Raw genomic sequence first — 25,420 nt, forward strand, 5'->3', positions numbered from 1 at the left:
TGGCTTGTTAACGATTTGTAACATTCAGAGAAGCGTCACGAGTGGCGAATTTTGAGTAAAACTGACACATTTAACTTTTGCTTCTTTTCCTAAAGCACGGCAGAGCTTACAGTTTCATCTCGCTACCCTGTGTTCTGAAACAGAGTTTTACGAAGTTTGTTAAGGAAGTGAGGAACAGGAAAGTCAGTAGCTTACGAAAAAGCACAGCCTCAGTACAAAAATAAACAAGTAATATCTTCACTTATATTGTTTCAAAACCTGTAGCATTTCTCCTTTCACCAGCTATCGATGGCCCTTAAAAATTGCGTCTGTGGTTAGTGGCATAACACGGTAAATGATGCAGTTCTGCCTGACAACCGTATGGAAAAATATTCTCCTCTTCGCGTGCTGTCATTTGCCAAAATCTCATTTCGATATCTCAAACCGTTTAGGAAATATGAGGAATGTTGTCCATATTATGCTCTGGCTTTATTGCTAGCGGGTCGTAAGTGAGTGTGCTATGTCAGATCAACTTTTTCGAGATCAATGACAGATGGAGACCAACTCCTAAGTCTAAAGACAAATTCAGTACTTTAGCTAAATTTAATACAGCGAAACATATAACGTAATATCTACCAAATGTAAAATCGTAGCGACTTTTTCGTAATTCGCGCAGTGTCTTACTTCCGTGCAAATATCACCATAACTATGACCATCAACGAATGATGTGCACATTATCATGAAGCTGACACAATTATAAGCTATAAGTAACGCAAAAATGAACTTTTTTACCGAATAGCTTAAGTAAAATCGGTACGCCTCTATTCTGTTTCGCCGACGTAAAGAGACAAAGACAGTGGACACCCCCTTCGGAACAAACGAATGAACTTGCCCGCCACTTTGGACGAAAACTGGTCACCGCGCTTCGGCTACCGTATTGTGCGCGGGCTGTACATGGTACTCTTCCGCCCTCACATTCCACAGTCACCCAACTAATTGCCCCTTGGCGCCAATAGCACATGAGACTGTACAGTTTTGGAGTGGCATTGTCCGTACACGAGTTTCACTGATTACAATTTTAAAACAATGCGCGTCATGGACGTTAACACCTGCACCTGTGTCCAACACAACCGTCGTGGGTACGCTTTCCACTGCACCATCCAGTGCTGCCCCAACTAATTCATCTTTCTTGCATGCGCGATTTAAAATAACCACAAAGTTCTTCTCGAATATCTGTATCTTCATTATATCATAGTACCGGAATCTCTTGATCAGTTTCGGCTCGTTGGTGTACATTCTGGAAGTTCACAAATTTTGAAATTCAGAGAAATATGAGAGTGCGAAATTAATGTGTGTGTGAAACGATATGGGACTTAACTGCTAAGGTCATCAGTCCCTAAGCTTACACACTGCTTAACCTAAATTATCCTAAGGACAAACACACACACCCATGCCCGAGGGAGGACTCGACCCTCCGCCGGGACCAGCGCGAAATTAATAGTGCCTGCTGTACAACAGTTATGCTTATCAACATATCTATACAACTTCCGTTGCTGACCATAATAATAATATTAATAATAATAATAATAATAATGTGCATAACTTGTCTGAAAAAAAGAAAGAACAGTTTCTGTGGAATTTTGTTGTTTTGTACGCAATAAAGTACAGTTTATGATAAGAACGAAATAATGTTTAGGCTTTCGCTACTCTCCGTTCCGCCATTTTCTGTGAGTAGGAGTTGTCGTTCTTTTCTTATTTTTTCGTAAAATTGTACTAGATCCCTAATGTGGTCAGAGAGGCCCCACTTCTTTTGCGGCTAACTTTTCCTAGTAATTTTTTTTTTTTCTGTTAGCGCTTAATACAGTTTCATCAAAGAGTTAATGTTGACACTGCACAGGAAAGCCGATTCCTGCACAGTAAACAACCAAATACAAAGAACCGTTTGCGGAAATTATTAAAGTCAAGAAGTGCTACCTACCAGCAAGGTCACTTCACCAGAATACAAATGAGGCGCTGAAAGCCACGGGGGCCAAAGCACAATGTCCTCGGCCTCCAAAGTTAAGTGAATATCAGAGAAACCAGTGAGACAGGTTTTAGCGGATGTTCAGATACAGCGTAATGTGGGCCTACAGAACAGGTAAACCTGACCCACCATAGCGTGAGTAAACGCTAGTCTCCAGTTGACGATGATGTGCTTTATGGTTCTCAGCGCCTCTAATGGATTATTGTGTGATAAAACCCAAAATTTAATATACTATATCTCACTCAGAACTCCACAAAATAGGTTTTTTATCAGTAGAACTTTAAAATAAACTGATTACCAATCTAATGTTACTATAATGAGTGAATTGTCGTATCTGTGCAGTGTGCCTGGTGGGATTTATGCCAAGCAAACGTCTGCTGCAGAGTAAACTTCTAGTTGAGTGGTAGTGGCTAGCAGTGCACGCCGTGCATGAAGCCCATCCTGTTTCGGCACTTTCCTCTAGGCGGACCAAGACATATGCGACTACTCAATTCATCTGCCACATCTTGGTCATAAAATCGAGTCTTCAGTTTCATAACTACGGTGATTGTAAAGTTAGAGACACGTATTTGTGAGGTACTGAATCCCCATGTATATACATCTCATAGACAGATGTCCTATTTATAGAGTTAGTGACGGCATAATTTCGCATGTCAAACACGGCTGATATGTGTTGGTTTCCCTGTAAGAGGCGTTCTCCGTTACTAACGAACATTTTATATGAGTGATGCAAGCAGCACTATTCTAAAAGAGGACGGACAAGCGTAGTGTAGGCACTCTCCTTAGTAGATCTGTTAAATTTTCCAAGTGTCCTGCCAATAAAACGCAGTCTTTGGTTAGCCTTCCCCACAACATTTTCTATGTGTTCCTTCCAATTTCAGTTCTTTGTAGTTGTAATTCTTAGGTATTTAGTTGAATTTATGGCCTTTATATTTGACTGGTCTACCGTGAAATCAAAGTTTAATGGATTCCTTTTAGCCCTCATGTGGATGACCTCACACTCCGTTATTTAGGGACAACTGCCAATTTTCGCAGCATTCAGATATATTTTCTAAATCATTTTGCAGTTTGTTTTGATATTATGATGACTTTATTAGTCGATAAACGACAGCGTCACCTGCAACAACCGAAGACGGCTGCTCAGATTGTCTCAAAAATCGTTTATATAGATAAGGAATAGCAAAGGGCATATAACACTACCTAGGGGAACGCCATCACTTCTGTTTTACTCGATGACTTTCCGTCAGTTACTATGTACTGTGACCTCTCTCACACCAAGTCACCAATGCAGTCACATAATTGAGACGATATTCCATAAGCAGGCAATATCACTGTAAGCCGCTTGTGTGGTACAGTGTCAAAAGCCTTCTGGAAATCCAGAAATACGGAATCGATCTGAAATCCCTTGTCAGTACCACTCAACACTTCATGCTATTCGCATGTGTTTCGCTGTGTTTCACAAGAACGGTGTTTTCTAAACCCATCTTGACTGTGTGTCAATACTCTGTTTTCTTAGAGGTAATTCATAGTGTTTGAACACAATATATGTTTCAAAATCGTGCTGCATATCGACGTTAACGATATGGGCCTGTGATCTAATGTGTTGCTCCTACTACCTTTCTTGAATATTGGTGTGACCTGTGAAACTTTCCAGTCTTTGGGTACGGATCTTACGTCGAGCGAACGGTTGTATATGATTGTCAGGTATGAAGCTAATGCATCAGCAGTCTCTGAAAGGAACCTAATTGATATACAGTCTGGACCAGAAGACTTGCTTTTATTAAGTGATTTAAGTTCCTTAATTACTCCGAGGATATTTACTTCTACATTACTCACGTTGGCAGCTGTTCCTGATTCGAATTCTGGAATATTTACTTCGTCTTCTTTTGTGAAGGCAGTGTTTAGTAACTCTGCTTTCGCAGCACTGTCTTCGATAGTATCTCCATTGCTATCGCGCAGAGAAGGCATTGATTGTTTCTTGCCGCTAACATATTTCACATACGACCAGAATCCCTTTGGATTTTCTGCCAGGTTTCGAGACAAAGTTTCGTTATAGGCATTGAAGTCCGCGCTAAATTTCGAGCTTCTGTAAAAGATCGCCAGTCTTGGGGATTTTGCATCTGTTTAAATTTGGCATGTTTGTTTCGTTGCTTCTGCAACAATGTTCTGACCCGTTTAGTGTACCAAGAAGGATCAGCTCCGAAGTTTGTTAATTTATTTGGTAAAAAACTCTCAATTGCTGCCGATACTATTTCTTTGAATTTAAGCCCCACCTAGTCTACACTTACATCATTAATTTGGAAGGAGTGGAGATTGTCCGTCATAAAGGCGGCAAGTGAATTTTTATCTGCTTTTCTGAATAGGTTATCTTTCTTTATGTCTGAAGGTTTTGGGGGTTACAATATTCAGTCTCGCTACGACAGCCCTGTGTTCACTAATCCGTGTATCAGTTTTGATGCTCGTTATTAACTCAGGTTGATTTGTTGCTAAAATGTCAAGTGTGTTTTCACAACCGTTTACTATTCGCGAGGGCTCATGAACTAACTGCTCGAGATAAATTTCAGAGAATGCGTTTAGCACAATTTCGGATGATGTTTTATGAGTACCTCCGGAATGAAACATGTATTTCCGCCAACATATCGATGGTAAATTAAAGTCACCACCGACTGTAGTCGTAGAGTCAGGTACGTGTTTGAAATCAGACTCAAGTTTTCTGTGAACCTTTCAGCAACTGTATCATCTGAATTGGGAGGTCGGCAAAAGAACCCAATTATTATTTTATTCTGGTTGCCAACAATGACCTCCGCCCATACTAACTCAGAGGAAGTATCTACTTCAATTTCGAGACAAGATAAACTACTTCTAACAGTAACAAACACGCCACCGCCAACCGTGTTTAGCCTATCCTTTCGGATCACAGTTAGGTTCTTCGCAAAAATTTCGGCCTAGCTTACCTCCGGCTTTAGCCAGCTTTCAGTGCCTATAACGATTTGGGCATCAGTGCTTTCTATTAGTGCTTGGAGCTCTGGTACTTTGCCAACAAATTACAACTGTTATACTGATGGTTCCTGTCTCTACGTTCCTCCTGTGTTCGGCCTGCACCCTTTGTGACTGAAGCCGTCTTGTGTTTTCCCGAGACCCTCTAGCCGAAAAAACCGCCCAGTCCACGCCACACAGCCCCTGCTACCTGTGTAGCCGCCTCCTGCGTATAGCGGACACCTGAAGTACAACCCGAAACTCAACCACCATCTGGCGCAAGTCGATGAACCGTCGCAGAACCGTCTGAGCCTGTGATTGAGACCCTTCACTCGGCTCTGTACCAGATGTCTGCAATCTGTCCTATCGACTATGCTGCAGATGGTCAGCTCTGCTTTCATCTTGTAAGCGAGACTGGCAGCCTTTACCATTTTTGTTAGCCGAAACAAGAGAGAATCTCTTCTGATCCAAAGTGACACACATCATTGGTACCGATGTGAGCCACCACCTGCAGTTGGCTGCACCCTGTACATCCAGGAGGACCCATTCCACATCTGGAATGACTCCACCCGGTTTGCACACTGAGTGCACATTGGCTTTCTTTCCCTTCATGGCAGCCATGTCCCCGAGGGGCCCCATAACGATCCTACCGTCGGAGCTCGCAACTACCAACAATCCCACCAGATCTTGCAGGCCGAGAGGTTTCCTCTGAAACGGGACAGGCGACAGCATGTGGCTCAGCGACAGACAGCACGTGGAACCTGTTTGTCAGACAGACCGGGCAGGCCTTACGTGAGGCCTGCTAGCCCGGGGCGACCTCCCACTCGACCGCAGGTGAGGGATCGACCTCAGTGCGAGCAGTAACTGGGCTGTCCACCGGGGAGGACCGATCGGAGGACTCGCCTGGACGTCTGTCGGATCCCCACGGCCGGCCCGCAACAGTGGTGCCCATCCACTGCAGCCTCAGGCTGTGTAACCGAAGAGCCGTCACAGAGCTAAGTGTCGCCAAATCGGCTCACATCCGCACAGAACAATCGTAGTCCCTGTCCATACTAAAGACTGTGGAAAATTTAAGTATGCAGATAAACGGACTATCGACACGTGCTGCGCAACTCTACTGTAGACCCAGACGAAAACGCAGCAACTCTGTCTAATAAATTAGATTAACACGCAGATATTCAAAAACATAACTACCGATGCACTCAGGTGAAACTAAATAATTCGCCCCCGATTAGGAACTTGTAATATGTCACAAAATCGATTTGCTTTCCGACGCAAACGAAAACACGAGAACTGTGCCTATTAAATATTAGATAAACACCCAGAATCACAGGAAAGTAAACTATTAAAACACACAGATGATGATATAAAATTCGCTGCTTGTTTCGCGAGCGGCTACTGCTGCCTGACTCTGTGACTCTGGGAGCATCTGTACTTTAATTTGCGCCCTGTTCTTCGTTTCGCTACGAGAGACTATACACCAACTACACAAAATGACTACGTTTATTGTTGCATGTTGCACCTGAACTGCTTCCACACATTCGTCACACAGTGCCAAGAAGTTCGTATTTTTCATTTGTGTCAAACATATTGAGGCAACATAACACAGCAAAACGAATGTAGCAATTTTACGGTTGGACGTGAAACGTCAGGACCTCATTTTTAATCCCTTGTTCCTCTTCTTAAGCAATACATGTCTGCCAAATAATCAGCTGCACTAGTTAATTACGAATCTATTTTTTCGTCGTATTGTGATGAAACAGAACTTGTAACTGCAGTAATTCAGCTACCTCACATTCACTTCTTTGACGCTGCAGATTTTCTGCAGTTTGTAAAAGCAAAGAAGAACTAACTGGATTGTAGATTACTTTTTGCCTTCTAATTCATATGTGCCGCCTGCAATACTTCCTGCAAATTGATTCTCGTTGTTGTTGTTGTGGTCTTCAGTCCTGAGACTGGTTTGATGCAGCTCTACATGCTACTCTATCCTGTGCAAGCTTCTTCATCTCCCAGTACCTTCTGCAACCTACACCCTTCTGAATCTGCTTAGTGTATTCATCTCTTGGTCTCTGTCTACGATTTTTACCCTCCACGCTGCCCTCCAATGCTAAATTTGCGATCCCTTGATGCCTCAGAACATGTCCTACCAACCGGTCCCTTCTTCTTGTCAAGTTGTGCCACAAACAACTCTTCTCCCCAATTCTATTCAACACCTCTTCATTAGTTATGTGATCTACCCATATAATCTTCAGCAATCTCCTATAGCACCACATTTCGATAGCTTCTATTTTCTTCTTGTCCAAACTATTTATCGTCCATGTTTCACTTCCATACATGGTTACACTCCATACAAGTACTTTGAGAAATGACTTCCTGACACTTAAATCTATACTTGATGTTAATAAATTTTTCTTCTTCAGCAATCCTTTTCTTGACATTGCCAGTCTGCGTTTTATATCCTCTCTACTTCGACCATCGTTTTGCTCCCCAAAAGGCAAAACTCATTTACTACTTTAAGCATCTCATTTCCTAAACTAATTCCCTCAGCATCACCCGATTTCATTCGGCTACATTCCTTTATCCTTGTTTTGCTTTCCTTGATGTTCATCTTATACCCTCCTTTCAAGACACTGTCCATTCCGTTCAACTGCTCTTCCAAGTCCTTTGCTGTCTCTGACAGAATTATAATGTCATCGGCGGACCTCAAAGTTTTTATTTCTTCTCCATGGATTTTAATACCTATTCCGAACTTTTCTTTTGTTTCCTTTACTGCTTGCTCAATATACAGATTGAATAGCATTGGGGAGAGGCTACAACCCTGTCTCACTCCCTTTCCAACCACTGCTTCCCTTTCATGCCCCTCGACTCTTGTAACTGACATCTGCTTTCTGTACGAATTGTAAATAGTCTTTCACTCCCTTTATTTTACCCCTTCCACCTTCAGAAATTGAAAGAAAGTGTTACAGTCAACATTGTCCTACGCTTTCTCAAAGTCAACAAATGCTAGAAACGTAGGTTTGCCTTTCCTTAATGTTTCTTCTAAGATAAGTCGTAAAATCAGTATTGCCTCACGTATTGCAATATTTCTACGGAATTAAAACTGTCTTCCCCGAGGTCGGCATCTAGTAGGTTTTCCATTCGTCTGTAAGGAATTTGTGTTAGTATTTTGCAGCTGTGACCGATTAAACTGATAGTCGGTAATTTTCACATCTGTCAACAACTGCTTTCTTTGGGATTGGAATTATTATATTCTTCTTGAAGTCTGAGGATATTTCGCCTGTCTCATACATCTTGCTCACCAGACGGTGGAGTTTTGTCAGTACTGGCTCTCCCAAGGCTGTCAGTAGTTCTAATGGAATGTTGTCGACTATCGGTGCCTTGTTTCGGCTCAGGTCTTTCAGTGCTCTGTCGAACTCTTCACGCAGTATCATATCTCCCACTTCAGCTTCGTCTACATCCTCTTCCATTTCCATAATATTGCCCTTAAGTACATCGCCCTTGTATAGGCCCTCTATATACTCCTTCCACCTTTCTGCTTTCCCTTCTTTGCTTAGAACTGGGTTTCCATCTGAGCTCTTGATATTCATACAAGTGGTTCCCTTTTTTCCAAAGGTCTCTTTAATTTTGCTGTAGGCAGTACTTATCTTACCTCTAGCAAGGTAAGCCTCTACATCCTTACATTTGTCCTCTAGCCATGCCTGCTTAGCACTTTTGCACTTCCTGTCGATCTCATTTTTTAGACGTTTGTATTCCTTTTTGCCTGCTTCATTTACTGCATTTTTATATTTCCTCCTCTTATCAATTAAATTCAATACTTCTTCTGTTACAGAAAGATTTCTACTAGCCCTCGTCTTATTACCTACTTGATCCTCTGCTGCCTTCACTACTTCATCCCTCAAATCTACCCATTCTTCTTCTACTATATTTCTTTCCCCCATTCCCGTCAATTGTTCTCTTATGCTCTTCCTGAAACTCTGTTTATCCAGGTCCCATCTCCTTAAATTCCCACCCTGTTGCAGTTTCTTCAGTTTTAATCTACAGTTCATAACCAATGGATTGTGGTCAGAATCCACATCTGCCCCTGGAAATGTTTTACAATTTAAAACCTGGTTCCTAAATCTCTGTCTTACCATTGTATAATCTATCTGATACCTCCTAGTATCTCCAGGCTTCTTCCATGTGTACAACCTTCTTTTATGATTCTTGAACCAAGTGTTAGCTATGATTAAGTTATGCTCTGTGCAAAATTCTACCAGGCGGCTTCCTTTTTTATTTCTTACCCCCAATCCACATTCACCTACCACGTTTCCTTCTCTTCCTTTTCCTACTATCGAATTCCAGTCATCCATGACTTTTAAATTTTCATCTCCCTTCACTAACTGAATAATTTCGTTTATCTCATCATATATTTCATCAAGTTCTTCATCATCTGCAGAGCTAGTTGGCTTATAAACTTGTACTACTATAGTAGGCGTGGGCTTCGTATCTATCTTGGCCACAATAATGCGTTCACTATGCTGTTTGTAGTAGCTTACCCGCACTCCTATTTTATATTCATTATTAAACCTACCCCTGCATTACCCCTATCTGATTTTGTATTCATAACCCTGTATTCATCTGACCAAAAGTCTGGTTCCTCCTGCCACCGAACATCACTAATTCCCACTATAGCTAACTTAAACCTCTCCATTTCCCTTTTTAAATTTTCTAATCTACCTGCCCTATTAAGGGATCTGACATTGCACGCTCCGATCCGTAGAAGGCAGTTTCCTTTCTTCTGATAACGACGTCCTCTTCAGTAGTCCCCGCCCGGACCTTCGAATGGGGGACTATTGTATCTCCGGAATATTTTACCCAAGAGGACGCCATCATCATTTAACCATACAGTAAAGCTGCATGTCCTCGGGAAAAATTACGGCTGTAGTTTCCCCTTGCTTTCAGCCGTTCACAGTACCAGCTCAGCAAGGCCGTTTTGGTTAATGTTACAAGGCCAGATCAGTCAATCATCCAGACTGTTGCCCCTGCAACTACTGAAGAGGCTGCTGCCCCTCTTCAGGAACCACACGTTTGTCTGGCCTCTCAACAGATACCCATCCGTTGTGGTTGCACCTACGGTACGGTCATCTGTACCGCTGAGACACGCAAGACTCCCCACCGACGGCAAGGTCCATGGTTCACGAGGGGTTTCATTCTCATACCCCTGTAATCTGTAAGTGTAATTCTTATCCTTCACTAAAGCAGCAAATTCATAACACAGTGTGTGCACGGACTCTAGCATAGTGCACAAACTGTTCCAGCGTGTGCGGAACTTTGGCTCCAAGCACGAACAGAAGAAACTTTTCTTTCTATCATTTAACATCGCAAATGTGGCTGAGTGCTGTTGTACAATGAGCACTACAGAGGAGGCTTTCGTGATTTTCCAAAGTTCTTATTGTATTGGGACCCTGGTCGGAGACAAAAACAAAACTATGCAACATGTCTGGCGAAATTTTCGTATCAGTCATCCTCTCTTGCGGGTCTTTCATAGTATTAACGTCCGTCAGCTTAACGTCCGGGAATTCGGTTATAAATAAAACATTATTCAAAAGAGACCAATCTGTGTTTATGTAATATGCTGTAAGTGTCAAGTAATGCACCTTTTATACGAACCAGTCCGCATATCAATTGTCGTAGACAATTTCTTATTAATAACTTGCTTAATAGCAGAAGGCCTTATTCGGTTTCGGACTGCAAGAAGCCCCTTCTTTGACTTGTCTACTTACAGCAGAAATAGTTGACATAACGTCTGAAACGCTGACTTCTCGATAAAGTGCACTCATATGAATTAATTCTTGGTCTATTTGTTTGAAACCTTCATCAGAAACACCTCTAACGTCTGAAAGGTGTCATCTCTTTAGCACACATTGCAACAAACTTCGCTGTTGTTTTTTACTACTACCTACATTTCTGAAGATGTATCAGAGTGGGATGTCTTACAACTGTATTTGTTTAAATGAGTTGTTCTCGACTAGAAACACAGTAACGTCGATCAGTTTGCGCACGACACATATTCTGTAGACTTTCTGTTTTAGTTTACAACAGATATTTATTCCTTACTTCGCTTTTTAGACTCTCCCATTTCTTCTACGTTTACGCATTGGTTTCAGTATTACTTGTTCCTGCACTTCCTCACTCGTGATTACGAACACACCACGAATGAGAAGCCTGTGCTAGAGGTAATCGCGCAGGGATAAAGACGCGTTTAACATTTTTGGAGTCAAAAATTGTGCGGGACTCGGCCACGGCCTCTACGCTCGGCCGCTGCAAACAGTGCGGGCAGGATGTGCGGGTAGGCTGTGCTCAGCACGGCTCGCATTCTGTGCTCGATTACTCGGCCATGCAGGACTAGCCTGCCCGATCATCAAATGTTCTACTACCTACATATCGATCAAATGCTTGGTCAACTTTTCTTTTAAACCTGAGCCACAGTTCTTTAAACGTTTTTCTCCACACACACACACACACACACACACTTTATCGACCGACAGACAGATTTCAGGGTGGTCTACACAACGCACGTTCTGGCCGACTACACTCAATTACTTGTGCGCCGCCCGGCTCCTAGCGCTGGTTGTGACGTTCTGTTCTATGAGATACCGCATAGTATCCCACAGGAAAAGAATTCGGATGTAGCTTGGCTGTTTTCGAACTAACAAGACCAGAAAAAAGCCATGATAAAAGCTGTGGGCAAACAAATGGATAATGCAATGCATGAAATGCACCTACGCTGTGTTACTTATGGAGCTGGGACACAAAGATTTTCGGAGTTATTTAAGATTGGATGAAAAATGCTTTTCGGAGCTTCTTAACGTCGTCAAACGATAGCTACATCACGATTTCTGCCCACTGGCGGAAGTTACGTGGACCTCAAATGCAGCGCGAGTGGCCCCCACAGTTATTATCTGAAACGATTCTGGAATCCTGCAAGGTGATTCATAGTTGCCTGAGAACAAATGTCGTGATAAAGCAAGATCAAAACGAAAATTAAATAAATTATGTTCGTGGAAACTTTATGAACTTATGTACTTATGTAATATTAATGATATCCCCTGTAAGTTCAGGAAACTCATTTCAAATTATAAGAAGGTACACTGCAAATAGGAGCGGCGCACATTATGTAATAAATTCACAAACGTATTTATAAAAAATGAAGCACTCAGCAGCTGTTAGAACTTGGGGAAAGCCCTTCAGTTTGCTCGTCAAAGCAGGAGGGATGGCGATATGTTGGATTTTTGTAACACTTCGAACCGAGGGTATTTCATGAATAAAAGTCCGCCGATTGTCTATAATTCGAATTTTTGGTTCTAATTTCGATACGTATCGGGAATGAAATAATCTGTCTCTATTTTGGTTTTCAGACTTAATTTCAAACAGACAGACGACTGACAGTTATTCACAAAGGTGTGTATCTTTTATTTTCTCTGGTTGATACATCAGACCATTATGGATTCGTTAAAATTGAAAGAATCGCTTCATTTCTTGCAACTCTATTGCTATACTCCTCGCACGACGCGTCCCACAGACGTCTCGAAAAATTTCCAGAAACTTTGCTATCAAAATTTCGTCTGCCTCGCACACTGTCACGTTAGCCGCATTTGGACGGCATTAAATCCCGCGCTTAGTGAGTGCAAAGGAACTGTTGTCTTGCGGTTTGCACGACAGACTACACACCACGTAATTTGTAGGCGGAATGGGGCCGTGGGGCGGGCCTCGCTGCTGTTTGCTGGTCTTACCTAACCAACCGACCGCAACGAAACATCGGTCGGTCTTATGACCGACAAGCCTACTCACGTACAATTAGTCGGTCGGTCGGCCAACAATCTTCACACGCACAGTTTATCGTTTGGACGATAAACCGGAGCATGTGTAGGGTCCTTTATTGACAATGAGTCTCTGAGAATAATTGAATGAGAGAAAGGGCTCGAAAAACAAGATTTCGCAGCAGCAGATTCCGATATCTCATAACGGGCTTCTGACTGCAGCGTTGAAGGATTTGGATACTGTACCTTGCCAAGTATGTAGTATACCGACGGAGACATTACGACAGCTCACTAGCCACACCCACTGGAGAATTACTGGCAATGTTTGAGACAAGCTCGGTTGGGCAGCTGAGCACGTTTTGTCGCGGTTTGCTTGTAGCCTCAGAACCGTTCCTTGAAACTACTACGAAATTATCGTGCGAGATAACGCAGTGGTTGGGACACTGAACTCGCATTCGGTAGGTTGACAGTTCAAACCTGCGCCCAGCCATTCAGATATTGGTTTTCCATGATTTGCCTAAATTGCTTACTGCAAATGCCGGGATGGTTCCTTTAATAGGGCACGGCCGACTATCCTACTCCATCCTTCCATAGTCCGAGCTTTCTGATGAAGGTTTCTGATGAAGGTTTCAAACAAATAGACCACTAATTAATTCATATGAGTGCACTTTATCGAGAAGTCAGCGTTTCAGACGTTATGTCAACTATTTCTGCTGTAAGTAGACAGGACGTTAAACTTTAACCTCCTACGCCTCCAACTACGAAATTGGAATTAATATTTGCCCAGGTCTATGGATACCACAATTTGGCCACGGAACTTGGTGTCACTAAGAACCTGTGCGCCATACTTTGTGAACGATTCTCCATCGTTCATCCGGAAGTAATTAACATTTGTTCAAATGGTTCAAATGGCTCTGAGCACTATCGGACTTAACATCTATGGTCATCAGTCCCCTAGAACTTAGAACTACTTAAACCTAACGACATCACACAACACCCAGACATCACGAGGCAGAGCAAATCCCTGACCCCGCCGGGAATCGAACCCAGGAACCCGGGCATGGGAAGCGAGAATGCTACCGCACGACCACGAGCTGCGGACAATTAAAATTTGTACCAGGACGAAAACATTTATCCGGCTGCTTTGGCTGTCATCAGAGTCCAGGCAAAGGAAACAGAGGCACCTCAGCGTGGGAAAGCAGGGAAGTCGCATTTGTCATTGCTTCAAGTATAAACGAACAATATTTGCGTAGATTAAGGCGTATACGAGGCCCCTACACACGCACCAATTTGTCGGCTGACAGACGACCAATTGCGTGACAGCCTACAAGCGTCCCGACCGACTGCAATCAGAGATTCTATTGCCGACCTATTGTCGAAATTTATTTTATCTTTAGTTCATTGAGTTTATGTCCTACGAGATCCCGCTCGGTTTTTCACAGAAACAAAAACGGGGTTTGCTTTCGCAGTTTTAAAGGTAAAAAGGAAAAAAAGTGGCGAACGCAAGGGCAGAAATTCACCCACCCTCCTTCAGGCTGGGAGCCGATAATTTTAGTATTATTTATGAATGGGTGAATCGTGCATTTCGGAACTGCTGAACATCTTAAAACCATTCTTAAGGAAAAATAATGCAGTTCTGAGAGAGGTCGTAAACTCCGAGGAGAGACTGTTAGCTACGTATATTACGATTTCTCGCCAATGGCAGCAGACGTAAAATTCAGTGCTTTTCTATCGCCACAGTTATTAACTAAAATTATTTCTGAAATGTGCAACGTCATTTATAATTGACTGAGAAAATACATCGTGGTACGGCAAAATAAATAAAACAAAAGACGTTCGTAAAAACATTATCAATTAAAATAAGATAACCTGCAAATCTCAGAGACTCGTTTTATATTCGAAGAAGAAAGACTACACATGGTGGCAGCGCGCGTCATCTGAAAAGTACAACAGATGCGTTAGAAATGAAGCATTTAGCAACTGTTAGAATTGTAAAAAAAATTAATCCCACCTTCTGCTCTACATAGCGGATGGCGTGGATATAGGCTCGACTTTTTCAATACTGACAACAATGAAGCAAGTACATTTTATGAATTAACGTCCAAGGAATGTCGATATTTCGGTTTTTAGATTCCATTTCCTGTAAATATCGGAAATAAAACCTAAAAACAGAAGTAAAGATGGCCGACAGACTTAACGTCGTGTTGCACATAGAGAAACCCTTATGTGTTCGTTAAAAAATTAAACAAGTGCTTCATTTCATAGCTATACTCCTCGCACCACGTGCTGCGCATACATCAGCAAATTTCTTTAAAACCTCTGTCCTTAAACCTTGATCCACCTTGGACATCGACACGTATATTAGAACAGTATTCAATTTCGCGCCCTGTGTCAAAACATGCATTTTAGTAGGGCGGTTGGCACGATCGCGCTACACTCGACACAGTCTGTTGGGTCGGCTGTCGAGTGGTGCGACGCGCCCCACAGTGAAAGTTCGCCAGTCGGTCGGTCGGTCAAAACACCGACACATGGGTCGGCCAACTTGTCGGACGGTCGGTGAGTGAGGCGCCACGAGAGGCGCTGCTGGCGAGTCACGTGATCAGGCTGACGGCTACGACCGACGGAAGGAAGAGCTGTGAATCATTCTTCTTGCTTTACTCAGGTGCTGGAGTATAGAAGTGCTTGGTTTCGCTGCTGAAGTTTTTTTTTTTCTTTTTTTCTTCGGAGTGTGGTGTTTGGAGTGAATGTTGTTGCTGGTGTTGGTGGCGTTGGTGTTGGAGCTAGCAGCCACAGTAAGTGAACTCACTTATATTTCTTGTAAATTGTCGTCTGCACTGTTTTCAAATTCCCAATGGAATATGGGAATTCTGGGAATAGCTAAATTTCTTAGCCCAAGTGACAGAGTACACATATTAGTTGATGTTTTGAACGTGTGATGAATAGAAAAAAGGAAATCGAGCAATGTCTAGATTCCTCACTCATTAAAACTTCCTTCTGAGGCGCTTAATAGCGGGTTCATTGCGAACGTTTTCTTGGACAGTTAGTATAAAAAACAAAGTACATTTTAAGATATTCTTTTGACAGTTCAGATTCGATAATGGTTGATATTTTTGTTTGTTTAGTTGGCAGTGGCTGCGCTGTTTATTTTTGGTTTAGAGATTTTCTTTCCGTCATTCGACTTCCAATTTCTTAACCATCCAACTCCAAAGGTCTGTGTTGAAGGCTGAGAGAACGGAAGTTTCGAAACAGAGTAAACGTGGCTTAATATTTTTTCAGCTTTTCGGGAAAAGGCAGGGAACGGACATCAATGTTTATTTTAGGGCATTATAGCCCAATGAAATGTAGTGGCGGATCGAACGCGGTGGAGGGGGGAGGGGGTATCAAATGGATCTGAGCACTATGGGACTTAAGTGCTGTGGTAATTAGTCCCCTAGAACTTAGAACTACTTAAACCTAACTAACCTAAGGACACCACACACATCCATGCCCGAGGCAGGATTCGAACCTGCGATCGTAGCGGTCGCGCGGTTCCAGACTGTAGCGCCTACAACCGCGCGGCCACACGGGTGGCGGGGAGGGGTATCGTAGGAGGCAGTATGCGCTGGGTAGTGTGGACGTGGAAGGCGAACGAATTTATCACAGCGCAAGCGCGGAAATAAATGTAAACTGCCCTTACGAATTTCGCGGTCTTGCCACTAATAAATAAGAGCGAAGGAGGACTATGGTTCATTTCTGTTGCAGTGCCATCCGAAATCCTATCTTCTCTTTGACGGTTCTCGTTCCCTTCTTTCACTACAACGGGGTTGGCAATGTTGCGCCAGCAGACTGGGAGACTTCAAGCGGCCCTACCGCCCTGAACACGCTTCTTTCATTCATTCACTGTTTTTCTGCCCGAAGTATGCGACAGAGGTGCAATAGTTCTTCTGGAAGGAAGGAAGGAAGGTTAGGTTTAGTGGCCCACCGACATAGAGATCATTAGAGACGGAGCACAAGCTCGGATTGTGTCAAGGATGGGGAAGGAAATCGGCCGTGCACTTTCAAAGGAATCGTGCCGGCATTTGCCTGGAGCAATGTAGGGAAACCACGGATAACCTAAAACTTGGTGGCAGGACGCGGGTTTGAACCGTTGTCCTCCTGAATGAGTCTCCAGCGTGCTAACAACTGCGCCACCTCGTTCGTTTGAGTGCTTCCGTGGACTTTGATTACCTATCGTAACTTGTTTGGACAGCTGTGTGGCCACTGGTTGCATAACGCAACTTGTTTGGACACGGATATGCTGAGAGGTGCCGTAACGTTCCACTGATGTTGATCATCGCCCCCATAGCCTGAATTACCCAGTGATAGGAAAATGTCACCGTCTCGAGTAGTTACTAGAATCTGGGGTGCAGACTTTCTATTAGCAAAGAATTCATCTCAGAACTATGTTACCCACGAATGCAAACTCTCCCCCCCACCTCATATATCAGCAGCCACATTAGAGACTAACCATACAAATTTTCTTTGAACAATTTTGTTTAAAATCACGATAGCTAAATTGTATTTCATTTTTGTAAATGTTTTATTAAACTAATAACTACCAGTATGATGTCATTCATTAATGCTAGTATTTGAAAAAATGTTGGAACTACTCAGTATTAGAAACTTACTGTATTTATGATAATAGTAACAATAATAGTAATTTATTTTCGTGATTTAGATATGGCAGAACCTTTTTCTACCCATCAAAAAATTTAATCTTACGCCTGAGCGGATAATTAGTCAGGTTAGGAACTTCCTTACTACAACGTAGTTGTAGCATTGTCGTCCGTGATGGGAAATATTACGGCTTAAACAGTGACTTGATAATTTGGATTTTGTTAAGCCTCTCAAGCGCAGTCAGTGGTAAACGAGTGAGAATTCTGTAATGCCTCTCCCGTAACCGCCCCTCCCTTTCGCGGACGCCTAGCATATTGCGGGGTCCGCAGGGTGTAAACTGTAAACGGTAGCTTACACAACGTACTACAGTGGTGTACGTCAAGTCGAGACGAACAATTAGACTTCCGGTGAACCAAGTACGGGAACTGCCTCTTTACCGGTAAATGTTACTTACTGCAACCTGTTACATTTTTCAGTATGGAGCGGATATAACACGGGGTTTCGCTACCGGTCATTTGTTACCACAACCTCTATCTGCCTTTAAAATTAGTCGATTACGCCAGCTCTCTATCAGATTGTGACCTTGGAACCTAACCTACAGCTCGTTTTGTGAAACGGATCGGTCTGTCACCACACAACGAAGATATGGGGGGGGGGGGGGGGGGTAGGGTAGAGGAGTGTGCCGGCAATACCGCGCTTTAACCTCAGATGGGCCTACACGAAACACCTAAGCTACATGGCCTGCACATCACGCGAGATTTTTCAACATTCTCTCGCTCTTTCCGTGCAAACAGAGACAAAAATGAATACAACATTTTTGTAGTGTATTTCATGCTGTTTAATTTTTTAATGGTACGCATTTCTGCTAGTGGTCTGTTCTCGTGTTGCTACAGAAAGGCTGACTACACTCCCTTCCTCACGCTCGCCCCTCCATCCTCCCCCCTGTCAGAATGTTTAGTACATTGCTCATTGCACTCCCTTCTGCCACTGCACAAAAATTTGAGATTACACGAATTATTTCCATATTCGACCGGCTTCATCGGCTATTTCGTTTTTATTACTATTATTTTAGACTTCATTGAACTACCCCCATTAAATTTACAAAGGTTTATAGAATTTGTCGGTCTTCTGCAATAACTGTTCAGTAATAATTCAACAAGGCGATTAATAACACAGTGGTTGTACAAAGTGTTAAAATTTGTTACACAAACGATGTTTTAGTCACCCGTGTGGTCAATATTTCTCCATTCTTTCGGATACTTTTTCTTCTTGTGAGATGAGTCTTGCCGTAGTTATCATGATCTCAGTTTGCAGTCTGCTTTGCCTGTCTTCCCGTATTTTTTTAATTCTAAAATTTGGAATTGTTGTATCTTCCTTAATTTATGTCAGCCATTTAATATTACTCTTACTGTTCCACAACTTTTCTATTACTTATATACAAATTCTGTTCCCTGGTGTTCTCGTGAGATGTCCAGAAAATGATACGCGGTTCTTATTGATTGTGCTCGTTGTTGGCTCTATTTTTTTATATGGTTTCATTTGGATCTATTCTCCAATGATTTTGTGTGTGGTGTATGTATAGTTTTGATTGCCCATTTACTTGCTATTGTTTGTGTGTTTACTAATTATTTGTGTCCTCGGTCCATTTCTGCTGTTAGCTCTGAATATTTTTCAACTGCATATGTTATTTCTGGTTGTGAAACTGTTTCATAGCGTTTTAGTTTAGCATGTATAGACAGGTCTTTTATTGTTTTTTTAGAAGTGTATTTTTCTTTCTTCAGTTATTCTATTTTGTCATTTTCCGTTCTCATTTGTTTATTACGATTTCATCTAAATATTGAAATTTATCTACAGTTTTGCGTAAAAGGTGCGTATTGGACCCCTCCATCCATTTTTCTATATGGCACAGATGTATATATTAGTCTTTGCGTCTTGTCAATATGTTACCACAACCATATTTCCTACTTCCACATTACTTTGCTTTGCTATCTTAGAACGCAACCCAGACTAAGGACTGTGCTACAAATCCTTGTCACCATGGCCACGATTTCAGGGGAGGGAAGGTGTCCAATACGTAACTTTAACCTAGTTTCGATTCCCTGTTATTATATTGTAATTTTATTTGCAATTCAGATAAGTCAGCCTAACGTTGTTTTTCAAATGACGCTCAGACCAATTTCCTGTGCTGTTTCTCGTAGCGATTTAACTTGTATGGTATCTTGAGTATTGTTCGTTAGGTGAGCAAGAGCATTACCAAGTCCCAAGCAGCTTAGACTTGCTGAATTTGTTGCACATGCAATTCTTTTCTTTTGATTATCTTTGTACCATTCGCCCGTAACATACTCCAGTGCACATTTGAAGAGTAACAGCTGTCACTTAGTCTGAAGCCGGAATGGTTCAGAAATCACTCCTCTAAACTTCTGTCGATGTGGTATTGGTTAGAGTAAGTGCTGTTAGCGTCATTAAGCTGGTCACTTTTCGAAACGTCATGCGTTAGTTGAGGGATCAATTTTTATAAATAGTACTTACATACGGTAGCGATACATAATACATTCATCTTTTTATATTACATACTGCAGTCGAGGGCCTACAGCTTAGAATTCACTGAGTACAGACGCCTGTTTACTAGGAAAGCTAACTCCCTGTGGAACATGTTTGTTTCACAGGTTTTTACAATGTGTGGCAGCTTGTTGAACCATTCATACTCATTAATGTATAGCGTGTTGTTACATTTAATTTTCTCCTCTGCATGAACTTGCCATCCTTTACTTCTAGTGTCGTAATTATGAATATCACTGAACTTGCATATTCTGTTTTTACTATTCACAAAGAACTACAGTAACTTAACACAGATATAAGGAATACATTGTTAAATATTTGGCAGACAACGATTTCCCACGAGGATTCTCCGGACCCTGGTATGTGCATTAACCTCTTTGCTCTTCTCTAAAATACCACCATTGTATTCAGGTGTAGGACTGCTACGCGGCCCCACGCTCAAATACCGTAATTAAGAAATGATTCCATGTTTCAGGTTTGAGCTGGAACTGCTTTTACCAATTCGCTTACCAGATGGAAGCTACTGCAAATTTTTCCGCATACAGAATAAATGTGGTTTACCTTACGAAGATTTTTGTTCAGATGGACTCAAAGAAATTAGTTACCTTTGTCTTCTTACGTAATATCACATACATTATTTCATCGTCATCAGAGCAAGTTATTTTAATGTTCGTAGCAGAGTTTGACTTCAGGATTCAGGCTTCAATGTAGAAAATACGTGATTGCTTCTCACTCCTTCAGTTTCAAGCGACTGTAATATTTCAGCTTTGCTGGTAAAGTAAAAGGGTGGTGTCATCAGCGTAGCTTACCAGATGTGAGTGGAAGAACTCTCACATTATTGTAGTAGTAGTAGTTGTAGTAGTAGTAGGCTTTGATGTTGTATGCCTTAAATTTGTTCATTAGCAGCCCACGACTGACTAAATTAGAGGCTTTGGAAAGATGTAATATTATACCTGTTCTCCTCATTCCTTCATCCAGGATGGTCTACAGGCTTTCCTAAAGCCATGTTGCATTTTTTTTTTTGTATGAGCAGAAAGCCCAAGGTAGGGAACAATGATAATGGGCTGTAGTTTGAAGCCTTGTTGTAGGTTACTTGCCTCTTATGCACTGGTTTACCTGCTTACTTTTAGGCTACTAAGATGTTTTCCTTAATACAATTCGAGGTAAATTGGTGGTTCCTTCCATGCATTTTCTTCAGGGCTCGACATACCATCCGAGTATTTGTTTTTTAATGTTAAGAGTACCTTGCTTATTTATTTCTCCTTGACCTCGTCAAATTTGAACTTCACGGTTTTGAGTGATACGATGTGGTAATCTTGGTGGATGTCAATAGCCGGTATTGCATTTTCTGTTGGTGATATGAAATGCTTATCAAAATGGGTACATATTGCTTCTATGATACTGCCGTACTGTACTAGGCATAATAGTTTGCTGCCTCCAGATTCCCAATCAGTTTTCACAACGGTTCGCTTGCGTTAGTGGATTCCAGTATTTCGTTAATGTTGGCGTTGTATCCCAAGGTTAGAAACTTCTGCTTTAAGCGTTTTGCACTGTTAAATTTTTAGTAGATATTAGGCAGTTTTATTGTTGTGTACAGGACATCTAGGTCTCGACTATTCTGTCCGTATTTAACAAGGTTGGCTGGAAGTCTGAATTTGTCATTCCTTCTACTCAGTGTGTGTCGGCTCTGTCGGCACTTCTTTAATGGGTATCACGAATCAGTATGTCAGAGGAATGGCGTAAAGTTCAGAAAATGTTAGTGTGTGAATTCCTAGGCTGACACACTACTTTAACTTACGCGAAGAACACACACACACCCGTACTCGAGGGAGAACTCGATCCTCCGGCGGGAGGGGCATCGCAATCAGTGACATAGCGTCTCAAACCGCGCGGCGGTGTAAAGCTCATCTCGTGTATCTTACCCTTCCGCGTGGTAGAGTGTATCCAATCCCTCATTAGCTATCTTAATGTTAGAGGGAGAGTCGATCTTACTGTTATTCAAAAGCTCGTTACATTTCAAAAGTTCTTGTTATTTTGTAGGAGCTGTTCTGTATTCTACCTGTTGAGTAATGGGAAGTCCACATTATTTAACAAGTGTTACCAGCAATCTTGATAATTATTGCGTAATGCATGCAGGTAGATCTAGAAGCTGAGACCCTGGTGTTCAAGGAAGGCATATTGTAACGACTGTATAAAGTTAATAAAGCTGAGTTTCGTGATAGGTAATTTGCTTGAGCTGACATCAATGTTAGTCTCAAAGTACATTGTCATTGGAACCAGTCTGCTTAATTATGTCATCGAACCTGTAGATAAAATGGATTGCATCTGTACAACGTCTGTCTTGCCACAGCATCGGTGATTTCTTGCCAAAGCTACTGGTCCTTAAAAATTAGTAAAACCGTGGTTTCACGTCGGAACGACTGGTATTTGTCGCAGTGCCAGTCAAAATCACATTAAACTCCTTTAGCTCGCATTTCAAATAAAATTTCACATGACACTGTCAATGTCTGAAAATTAAATGACCCATTTCAGCGAATTTAAATGCATGAGTGTGTCGTGAGAGATATACAAAAGCTTAAACAAAAGAAAGGCTTATTACTACGTATGCCTGAACTTTTACGCAGAAAATCTCGTAATTGAAGTGTTTATATAAGAGATATGCGAAACTAAAAGACAAAATACTTTGGTAAACTACGGATGGAGGTACGGACACATTGTAAAGAGAGGAATTCCCACGCGTCTTGGAATCGTATAATGCATGTGGCAGGAAGATTCGTAAAGTTGCGTGTTACTGGTAGGACGGTCTGTTTGAAGTGCGATCCAATGGATTTTAATGCGGTGTGTGGTGGAACAGCGGCAGACCCGTATAAGGGCTGGGCTGCAGTTAATCACTTCACACACGGATTTAACATCTGTGAAATTTGTAACTTCAGTTGACGGTGATATCACATTCAATTAATATTTTTACATATTCTTATGTGGACTGTGCTATATAGTGATCTATTTGCAGGTTGTGCCAGTCACCACCGCTTTCGTAGGAGAGTTAAAGATGCGGTTAGACCGAGCTTCCTTCACACAAATGTGTCAAAGATATGTGACCACAGTTTCTCGCCGTCATGGCGGTTCGTAGGTTTTAAATACATTTCTAGCTCATTTCTCTTCTTGAAGCTGCAGTAACTTCCGTCGTGTGACAACCAGGTAGCTAGAAAATGACTAATGTGGCAAAATTAGCTAATAGCGATTAATCGCGTTTGTTTCAAAACTAAAAATAGCGTATGCAGGACAACGACTTTCCTTAAGAAACTATAACATGTTTGGAAATAAATCAGAGGATAGCTTAAACTTTCAGCATATAGCATAACAATGCCGTAAAAATTTGTATTGCTCTCTATGGTACGCTGATAAGTCCATAATTGTTTTGCGTTAGTTTGCGGTTCTTTTATTGACTCTGCAGAAGGAAGGAAATGAAGCTCAGGAGGTAGTTGAAGAATTTTTGTTTTCTACAGGGCATTTCAGAGACAGCTACACAGTTCGCGAATTATCGCATTTCATGTTATTTAAACTACACTGAGAGCAGGCTTGGGATTGGTAGTAAACACGCTAACCCTCATTTTGCTTCCATTGTGAGACCGATGATGAACTGAATAATATGAGAAACCGAGAAAGTAGATAAACAAGACGAAAATGAGAAACCGAGAAAGTAGATAAACAAAAGACGAAAATCGCAGGAGGATTTGGCCTTGTTTGTCTCCCGAAAGCCATTATTGCCAGAAAGCTTGCAGCTCTTGGCTGGCTGACAACACTGTTCACTTTTAATAGCAATGAAACAGTTCCTGAAAGCGCCCTCTCCCATCTTTTCGGGATGCTGCCGCGTTATTTAGTTTCCCTCGTTGCAGAGGAAAAACAAACTTTTCTGTATTACCTTCATCACGCTGGGGATTTGGCACGAGATCTCTGCTTATCGAATCGTCAGTCACGCATCCCCTTAGCCATACAAGAGGACTCGTTTCGAACCAGTAAGAAGTTATGAACTGCGCATGTAGTCAGGAGTGTTTAACCCAGACACAGCATCAAAGTGCAATGGCTTTCTGAATACCCTTAACCTGATAACTAAGATGCCAAAGCTGTTTTCACTAGAGCCGGCAGTTGAAAACGCGCTCTGGTACTGGTTGACGTCTAAAAGGGCCTGGCTTTAGCAAGAAAGACGTAACTGCGGAAGTATCATCCCTGACTATAATTCATGGAACTGGAATACTCCTGAGGCGTTTGACAGGAGAATAGTTCAGTGGTGAAGCTCCTTAAACAAAGGACTGTTAGAAAAGACCCCTCTGCCAGATATTCACCCATTGCAACCAAAGTCAACGCAAATATATTCGTATTTTGAATCTGCCATTTCGAAAAGAACAGTTCTACGCCACCGTTTACATTTATAAAAAGCTCGCACTGTTTGTCGAGCTTGTTCTCTCACCGTGCTTTTCCGCGCAGCGCGCCGAGACGGAGGGGTAAATTCCAGCTTCTCTCGAAATCTGCCGCCGCAATGACAAGGGCACCGCGCCGGCTGCTCACCGACTTTCCAATTCGATAAACTTTCACGACAGCCGTATACTTCAGTTGTCGGTGTCACGCTTTCGTCGAACCTGTTGCACGACGATTGGGATTCACGGTCTCCAGTTTTATAGCGCTATACGATAAGCTCGTTCGTTCGAAAAATGCGTATTGGGCCTGAAGATGGCAAAATGAATTGCCGAAACTGGTTGTTCGAAAGTAAATAAAATAACGTAAAGTATACGGCTGTAGGTAACGTTTATTGAATTGTCTCCCGGCCGTAATGGACCGAGAGAGACATCACCGATTTCGTTCAGTTACGTGACGTATGCAGAACGTGCCCAGAAATTAAAGTGACGGAGACGGGAGGTCCAGATCACCGAACGTTCAGAAAAAACAGTATTCTTGGTGCGGGTCGGACGATGTATGTAGTACAGAACGGTAATCGTAGGGTCGCGGGGCTGGGTTCGTATGTGAAACAGTATTTTTCCTTTAAATTTTACGTTACTTGCACTGCAAATAAACCGAAGTGAAGGTCAATATATTGTATTTAATATCTTCATAAAAGGCGTGACAAGAGAAAGCAGTGTACCATGTGGCACTGCAAGCACGCTTCCAGGAAAGGATTGTAAGGCGTACACGAGAACTCGGTATAAAAAACTGAATACTTCACTACTGTACAGTTACTGATTCACACTTGCTGAGGTGATACTCGTCGTAAAAACGAGGTAGCACTAATTTTCTCAGTATCTTGCACACGTTACGAACGCCTCATTTTAACGCCACACAGTTTCTTTAAAGTTTCTACAGCGAAGCAGACTCGGTTTACATTCGTGAAAGGTTCTCTCACCGCACAGTTTGGCGCGTAACGTATCATTTCGCCAAATATTGGCGAGTATAGCTG

This window comes from Schistocerca serialis, chromosome 7 (assembly GCF_023864345.2).
Source record: "Schistocerca serialis cubense isolate TAMUIC-IGC-003099 chromosome 7, iqSchSeri2.2, whole genome shotgun sequence".
Lineage (NCBI taxonomy): Eukaryota > Metazoa > Arthropoda > Insecta > Orthoptera > Acrididae > Schistocerca > Schistocerca serialis.